Here is a 9,535-nt window from a genome sequence, read left to right on the forward strand (position 1 = left end):
TCCTCCTTAAATGTCTATTCAATAGATAATGTGTCTCATTAAAACCTTAGCTAAAACAAAACCCAGTGAAAAAAATTCTAGTGAAAGAAAAAGAGTACACAATCTAACAATATGCCTTTTGGTTGCCTCGTTAAAAACCTTGCAATAAAAACTCAGTGGGACAAAACCTTATAAGAAAAAAAGAGTACAACGTGTATTAATTCCCCCTGATGAGAGCATCAATTCACATCCTTGAGCCTTCACATTTCAATCATGTGCATCATCTTCAATAGATTGTTGGTAGAGATTTGATAAATAAATCAACCATATTAACTTGAATGAATATGTTGCACCTTGAAATCATCATTCTTGAGAGATATGTAATATTTTCATAAAATACCATGGAATGGCATTTTCAATACCTCACCTGATAGGTCATCTCATGTTTTAGAACTTAATTCTGTGTTCTGAAACCTTAAATATCTTAATTTAACCTTTCTCGATTTGCGTACGCGGTTCGGGTATTTTTTGGAAGGTTTATATGTTAAAAACTGATAATAATAAGAATTTTGCCTTAAAAGTTAAATTTAGTTGACTTCGGTCAACGTTTTGAGTAAACGGGCCCGGATTGGTATTTTGACGGTCCCGGTGGGCCCGTATCGTAATTTAGGACTTGGACATATACCAGAAATCGAATTCCGAGGTCTCTAGATCGAGATATAACTTTTTGTTGAAAATTGAAAGACTGAAAATTTAATGGTTTTAAGAATTTGGTTAATATTTGGTCTCGTTGTTATCGGGTCTGTATTTTGGTTCCAAAGCCTGGTAGAGATCCATTATAATATTTAAGACTTGTCTGTGAAATTTGGTGAGAAACGGAGTTGGTTTGACGTGACTCGGACATCCAGTTGTGAAAATAGAAGTTTTAAAGCTTTCTTGAAAATTTTATTCGATTTGGTGTTCAATTTGTAGTTCTACGTATTATTTTGGCGATTTGATCGCGCGAGCAAGTTCGTATGATGTTTTAGGACTTGTTTGCATGTTTGGTTTGGAGCGCCAAGGGCTCGAGTAAGTTTCGGATAGGCTAGGGAATGTTTTGAACTTAGAAAATCTGGTATTTTGCTGCAGCTGGTGTTCTGGTGTGTTCTTCTTCGCGTTCGTGAAGGTACTCTCGCGAACGCGAAGAGTGAACTGGTTGGGGTGGAGTTTTTTTCTTTGTGAACACAAAGGATGGGTTGCGAACGCAGAGTGATGGGGTTTTACCCTTCGCGAACGCGACCAGCTCAATGCGAAAGCGAAGCATTAGGGACCTGGGGGAGGGGTCAATCATTCCTTCACCGTGAATGCGAGCACGGGCTCACGAACACGAAGGCCAGGGGGAATAGCCTTCGCGAACACGATGAGAGATTCACGATCGCGTAAGCCTAGCAGGCGCTGCTCTTCCCGAATGCGACAGTGTTCACGCGAGCACAATGAACATTGTCGCCCAGCTATTAAACAGTCTCATTACCGGATTTAAGTCATTCTTTCAAATTTTCAAAAGCTAGAAAGCCTAGAGACGATTTTTCAAGATATTTTCTTCCTCAATTTGTTGGCAAGTGATTCCAACTTACTTTCTTTCAATTACCCATTACATTTCATGAATTTTCAACCTAAAATCTAGGGTTTTCATGGTGGAAATTGGGGGTTTGGGTAGAATTAGGGATTTTGTAAAAAATGGAATTTAGACCTCTAATTGAGGTCAAATTTCGAAATAAATTACATAATCGGGCTCGGGGGTTAATGGATAAATGGATTATGGTCCGAACCTCGGATTTTGACCAAGTGGGCCCGAGGTCAATTTTTGACTTTTTTCGGGAAATCTAAATTTATGCATTCTAGTTGATTCCTTTAGCAATATTTGATGTTATTGAGTTAATTATTGCTAGATACGAATGGTTTGGAGGCGAATTCTAGGGGAAAGGCCCCAGTAGAGCTTTGAATTAATTGCGGAGCGAAGTAAGTGTCATGGTTAACCTTGGCTTGAGGGAATATGACTTAACTGCCTATTTTCTACGTATTTGAATATTGGGCACTGCTTCCTTGAAGAGGGTCTTTCGGAAACAGCCTCTCTACTCCTTCGGGATAGGGGTAAGGTCTGCGTACACACTACCCTCCTCAGACCCCACTAATGGGATTTGTACTGGGTTGTTGTTGTTGAATGTTGGGTACAACGTATAGGTGAGGTGACAAGTACCTATGCGTTGTTATCGGGTTATAGCATGCGGGTGGATTTTATTTTTGTAATTATTGATTTCCTTGATCATATTATCCATGCTTAGACTAGTTATCGTTATGTTGATTACTCTTATCATGTTTACGTACTTTGGTATTGATTGAGTATTGACTCAAAGTTGAGGTTGGTATTATGGAATCAAATGTCGAAGTAAGACTTGTTGTTATTTCTATCTCCCTATTATTATTGTTCATTATTTTGGTGAGGGAGAGTGTTAATGACGAAGGGTGATGTCGTGCCTTGTGCTGTGGGTGTTAATGCACGAAGGGTGATGCCACATTGCGAGTATTAATACATGAAGGGTGATATCGTGCCATTTCTATTGATTATCTGGTGAGATTGAGAGTAAAAGCACGAAGGTTAATGCTGTGCATTTTCCTTTACTGTGTTTGCTTGTTATTTTTTGTTAAATGTATATTAATTGATAAAGTTTTCTTTACTGTTGTGATTCTCTATCTTGTAATTCTCTCAGCATGTCCCCCTCCCGATATTATCTGTCTATCTTTTACTTGCCGTTATTTTGTACATATACTGTTAAATTGTACATGTTTATTATATAGATGTCTTGTCTTAGCCTCGTCACTACTTCGTCGAGGTTAGGCTCGGCACTTACCAGTACATAGGGTCGGTTGTATTGATACTACACTACACTTCTATGCAAATTTTGGTATTTGGTCCCAGTTGATCGAGAGACATAGCAGCTCGGACCAGACCACCGGAGACTCAAGGTAGATCTGTCGGCGTTCACAGACCTTGAAGTCCCCGTCTATCTCTTCTATTTATTGTTTATTTCGTTCAAACAGTTGTACTTCTTTCAGACTTTTATTTGTAGTAAATCTTAGAATGTTCATGAATTTGTGACTCTAGATCCGAGTGTTAGTAAATATTGAAGTTTTTATAATATTTCGCAAACTTTGTCTTAGCTTCTATTTAGTTTAATTATAATTGTTCTCATTATTAAACTTGGCTGAAGTTGAGTTGTGAGTTCTCTAATGTTGGCTTGCCTAGCAACTGAAATGTTAGGCGTCATCACGGCTTGAAGGTAGAAAATTCCGTGTCGTGACATTTCAATATCTCCATAGAGATTCTCGCTATCATATTATCATGCTTATAGTTATAGCAAGATACATATGTGCACAAATTGCACTTAGGATGTGATACTTCAGGATCAAGAATTGTATATGCTTTAAGCGTTTTAAATCCTTCAGATATTGTCATATAAGTTAAATCATATAAGCAATAAGAATGACTTTAGATGCATACAAAGTTTTTATGTCATGCTAGACATATAAGATAGATAAAGGTGATTGCACACACAATTGACTTTATACTTTCAAGTGTTTGAACTGCAGGTCCAAAACTACATGTCTTTAATATGAAACCAATTCTATTTGAATTGTGTCTATTCTATTTGGCCAATATTTTCGTGTCTGTATTCGACAGACTTGAGGTCCTCATCTATACTTAGTGCTATGATAAATTTTATCGACGAACATTTTATATTGGTTCTAATATTTTTCATAAAGACATAACATAGAGATCTCTTTATTCATTTCAGGTACCTGAACCTCTCCTAAGATTTTATGAAGTGTTATGTCATGTGATCTTCTTGATCACTTGCCTCCTTATTATGATCATTTTGATCATTTGCTCATCTTCTTTATCAAGAATTTTATTTGAAACCGATTTGTCTATATGTTTTAAGCGTACCATAGGCTTTGTCCTTCTAGGACTTAATAGGAGCATTTGCAATGAGAATATAGTTACTTTCTTTGGGTCAGCAAATGCGTCTGGCATGCTTTGCAATATATTGCAAATGAATTTTTCTTTTATGAACTTCAAGTTCACGTATCTTATTTGAGGATCTAGATGTATAAATAATAATTTATTCCATGTAATTTTTTCTCAACTGTTGTATCATGTCTCCTCTCATGTTAGAAAAACTAACTTGCTTCCTCAACTTTGGAAACTTATCTTTATGCGTTTTGGTATTAATCAAAATATACACAGCACATCAAAAATAATAAGATAGAATTATTTGGTTCCTGACCCTAAACCACTTGTGAGGGGAGAAAATAATATACTTTTGTATATATATATATATATATATATATATATATATATATATATATATATATATATATATATATATATATATATATATATATATATATATATATATATATATATATATATATATATATATATATATATATATAACTTTGTTCTCATAAGCAATAGTTTAACTATTAAGTGGAGGCACTCAATAAATTATTTTGCTAAACCAACTATGATGTAAACCAACTTATCAAGATGAACTTCTTGAACAAAAATATATGGAATATGCTCTAAATTAAATTATTGAGCAAGTTACCTCGCAAATACCAAGTTGCGGGTTAATAATAATGTCACATGTAACTATCTCATAGATGCATCTTATGTGGTATACATGACAGGTGAATGGGCTTATATTCACCTTTGAAATTTCCAGCATTCATGGGATTCAATCCCGATTTTAGTTGGTATATTAATTAATGAGAACAAGCAACATAAAAGAATTCGTAAAGAACTTTCTAGTTCTTTAATATTTACCAATGTGAATTTTCTTTTATTTTTGGTACATCATACTTAAATTAATATGGCTAAACCAATTATGTCAATTGAATAAATTATCAATATTGATAAACTTCAGGTTTACACCATGACGTATGCAATTATTAATAAACTTCAAGTTTATTATGATATGGATTTTTATATCAACTAGTCTCTATGAACGTGCCTCGCACGTTATTGCCCATCAATTATTGTAGACAAATCTTTAGGTAATAACAAAATGGACAAGATTTCTAGAAGCATATGTGAAGACTTGTTATCAAACCATAATATGAACTTGCCGAAAGATCGTGAAATGTGACAATTTTTATTCAAATTTGTTCTGATACTTGCTTCATGTTGTGACTTCTTACTACACGAAGGAGAAGAAGTTTTTTGGATTATCTACACGTGTTACTTTTAGCATTCTTCTTATTAATTGATCTTCGCTCTTCTTTTTTTTGTACTTTTCTCCTATATATGATACTTTAGATTTGAGTTTTGGCATGTTATATTACTATATTATGTTCTCAATAAAATCGGTGCTTAATGGTTTGCCTCAATTAATAAATTCACCATAAGAATTTATTTCACCTCTGAGAAACTATATAGATATTATTCTTATGATCATAAAATTTGATGTTCCGTAAGTCCAACAACCTTAAGCATTTGGAGTCTCCCAACTTTGTTTATTTTTTAATTTAAATCTATATGGTATTAGCTGGTTATCCAGAATAGATAAAAAAAAAAAGATGCACTACCAATAGATATGACTTAAATCCTATTCAAAATCCTTAAGGTAAAAAAAAAACATTAATAATAGTCTGTTTGATCAAGCTTCTAAAACCAGTTTATTTTGAAAAGTTTTTAAAATAAAATTACTTTTGGTGAGAAACAATTTGTGTTTGACTAATTAATTTGAATAACATTTTTGAGTAACAATTGATGTTTAGCCAAATTATTTAAAAAGTGCTTCTAAATGTATTTTTTTTCTCAAAAATACTTTTCAAAAAAATATTTTTGGGAAGAAGTTACTTTTTTGTGCTTCTTAAAATCTACTTCTGCTTCAGGAAAAGTACTTTTAAACATCTTAAACTTTAGAAAAAAAATACTTTTGGACAAAGGCTATTAATAAGTCCCATGACTTTGCCGTTTTTCGGCTATTTATCTTTCTGAACTCGACTACAATTGTAAAACTTGCCTGCGTTAAGAAAATCATGTTTCCATAAACTATATATAGAATTAAAAAGTTTTTTAATACTTCTTTTTCTATTTTGTGTATTAATACACGACGTTAGTCTCAATTAAAAAAAAGTCTCTTAACATTAATAAATTAAAGTTTTTTCTCCCAACAAATAAAAGTCACGTTGTTTGCTTCTTTAATCTTTATGGAAATTTTTTTGAGTAGCTAAAAGATAGTAGTTGCCATGAATATAAAATTCTAATTGAAGTTAAATTCCTAAGCGTTTGAAAAGTTATAAATATTACAATTTTATTCAATATGTTTAGAAAAATTGTTCAATATTTTATGGGAAAGAAAATAATATGGATTCCCGTATATTTATATGTTATTATCCTACTTGAATCTCGGAGTGCATATAAATGTGCTAATAAAAATTATACCAAATAACTATGTACACCTGAAAGTAATTTAAACCAAAACATGAGAGCACTCAGAGTGCAGAAAATTATAATTATGAATGTTGGAAAATATTCTATCTTATAGACACTGCAAAATTTCCATATGATGGTGGAAGAAGTCGAAGCAACACATAAATATCACAAAATTTAATTTATATCAGTGATATAAGCATCGCCTAATTCAGTTGTCCAAGGACATAATCCAAATCGATATCAACAGAATAAAGAAAGACACAAAATATTCTATAATATCGCCTGCAAGCATTTTATTATTCAACAGGAGAAGATACTTCATCAAATTTAGAGAAAGCGGGACTAAATTGAACTCAACTTTAAACTACATTAAATTTATTTAAATTTGATCGATTTATTTCTTTAAATTCGGAAGTAGAATTTATGTATAGATTTATGTTAAGAATAGTGTAAGTAACATTTAACCTTCGTGCTCTTATATAATCAGGTTTTCATATCCTTCTATAGTGAGAATTTTGATAATTTTAGAATTCGCTACCATATTATCGGCTTTCATGCTTCAAAGCTCCAACTTAAAAATAAAAAATAACTTTGCATGTAAAACTAATAGACACTGACGTATTATATGGTACAAACTTAAAGTTTTTGGCACACTTCTTGAGGAAATTTATTGTGTAATAAAAAACAAACAACATTCTTGGCATTGGCAAAAATTCAAAGTAATACTAAAATTTTTAATTTCAATATTCATAATAATATTTTGCATAAGAATATAATTAAGCTAATTGAAGAATCAACTTAATTTTAGAGAAAAAATTAAGCTAAAAATAAAAATTCCAGGAGCATCATAATGCGTATCATGTTTTAATCTTTAGAAGAAGAAGATTCTCTTCCGCTTCTCTCGTCTAGTAAAATACTGCATCATAATGTTAATTATGTTTTATTCTTGTGGATTTTTGAAAGAATCCTAATATATTTGGTTAAAGGGTGCAGAAGTCGGTATACATGTAGTATCTCAAATAGCCGAGAAGCTGAATTTGATTAATATTAGAAGTCCATGAAAATCGGAGTATAAAGCATAACTTAAAATATCAGTTTACCATACATGGTATTATTCGTCAATTAATATCTTGAGGATATTTTCGCAAACCAACATTATATTCATGCTTTTATAATAATATAGATAAACTTTTATTTTATTGTGGCGTTCTTTTATTTGTGTCGTACAAATTGAAAAATAAAGCGGGTAGCTTTTTATATACATATTACCTCGCCACAAGTTATAGTAATAGAAAGTATTAAATATTTTCTTTGTTTATAGTCTCAATATAACCAACCGCTTTCGCGAATACTTCAGAAACTCAATAAGTTTCTTTGAGACTTATTACGATACAATACTTTATTGATAATCAATTTAATTTCTCCAAAATAGTATAATTGGCTCTTCTAGAGCTCTTAATTAATTTTGTAGTACCACATATTAATCAATATCCATATGGTGAATATCTCTTTTAAAGAGAAAGTTATACCATTATGGTCATGGTCAAAATCATTATAGGCAAGATATGTTGCTTCCATTACTTTTGCCCTATTACATTGTCATACTATTTTGGCATAATCTCAATAGGTACGTAATCAATGACCATTCATGTCATAATAATAAATTTTTTTCTATTTCATCTCAAACCTCTTTCTAAAGGTCAGTGTGATATATTTACTACCACTGGCACTTTCATATTCTTATAAGAATAAACATGTATTCATAAATAACATCTTGTCACATTCAAATCATGAATGGATCATAATCATCTATATATGCTTTACAAAATCTCATGTCAAATCGATGACGATGATAAATTTCACAGAGTGAAGGATTATTTTGAGAATCTTTATTATTCTCATTACCACAATGATGACGATTATAATTTCGTCTATTGTCATGTTCATATCCATTGATACCTTTAGAATAATAATTTTGTCTTCTTTCTGACTTATCACATATTGCTATCACATTCTCTTAAGGGAATGAGACTGAAGCAAAGTCAATGGGACGAGTTTTTACTTCTTGTGCTCATAATCATACATGAATTTGATCATGGCAAGACATAAAAAATTTATCACTTCGGGTGGTTATAATTTTTTTCGAACTCCATTAGAGTTACAATCAAAATTTTATTTAAAATCAAATTATAGAATGTCAAGAATTTACAAGAGAAAAATAAAGTTAAATAATTATTTTAAATCCAGAATTTAATAAGTTCATGGAACAATTGATAATCATTATGCTCAATCCCAAAGCTTCTACTCAATTGGTTAGAGTCATGTGCTGATAATGTGTTATGAAACGAATATTGCAGAGAAAAGTATAGAGAGAATTCTTATTGATTTAGGATGAATTACAATGGAATATGACCCATCTACTTATAGGGATAGAGTGACTTACCCACCGAATAAAATCCCTAAAATCTCTCTAAAATATAAACATCCACCTTAAATAAAACTCTATTTAATAATATTTTTCAGCTTCTTACATATTAATTGTATACGTATATACTAATTCAAGAAAGTGAATACAGATTCTGAGTATCTGGCCATATATGGATTACTCAAATTAAAGTAAAGGTGCCGTCTAGAGAGTGTCATGTCAGTATCTTGGTGTGATTGATTATAAAATAATGCTTCTTTAACATTAATGGGAAACCACATCTAAGAGATTGACAAGGGAAAAAAACATTTTTTTTAGATAAGTTCTAGTTTAGGTAATGCTTATGTAAGCCCTTAAATGCTTGACTTTAAGTTTTAACAAAAATAGATACACTACTACTTAACCTTAATTTAATATAGTCTTGTACTTTTAACATAAACCCTTTAAATCATGTCTGTTTGGTAAGGAAAATCAGAAAATGTCTTCTTGTCTGGGTGAGTAGACACTTTTAGAAGACCCATATTGTGGTATCATTAAATGAGTTTGTTCTTTGCTTATTTAGGTTACCCATTTTTGGACATCTGCCCATGAATATTCTTTTACTATGACGAGTGTTTTATGTCATTATATGGCCTTGCACTTTAAGTTGA

Source organism: Nicotiana tabacum, chromosome 16 (assembly GCF_000715075.1).
Source record: "Nicotiana tabacum cultivar K326 chromosome 16, ASM71507v2, whole genome shotgun sequence".
Lineage (NCBI taxonomy): Eukaryota > Viridiplantae > Streptophyta > Magnoliopsida > Solanales > Solanaceae > Nicotiana > Nicotiana tabacum.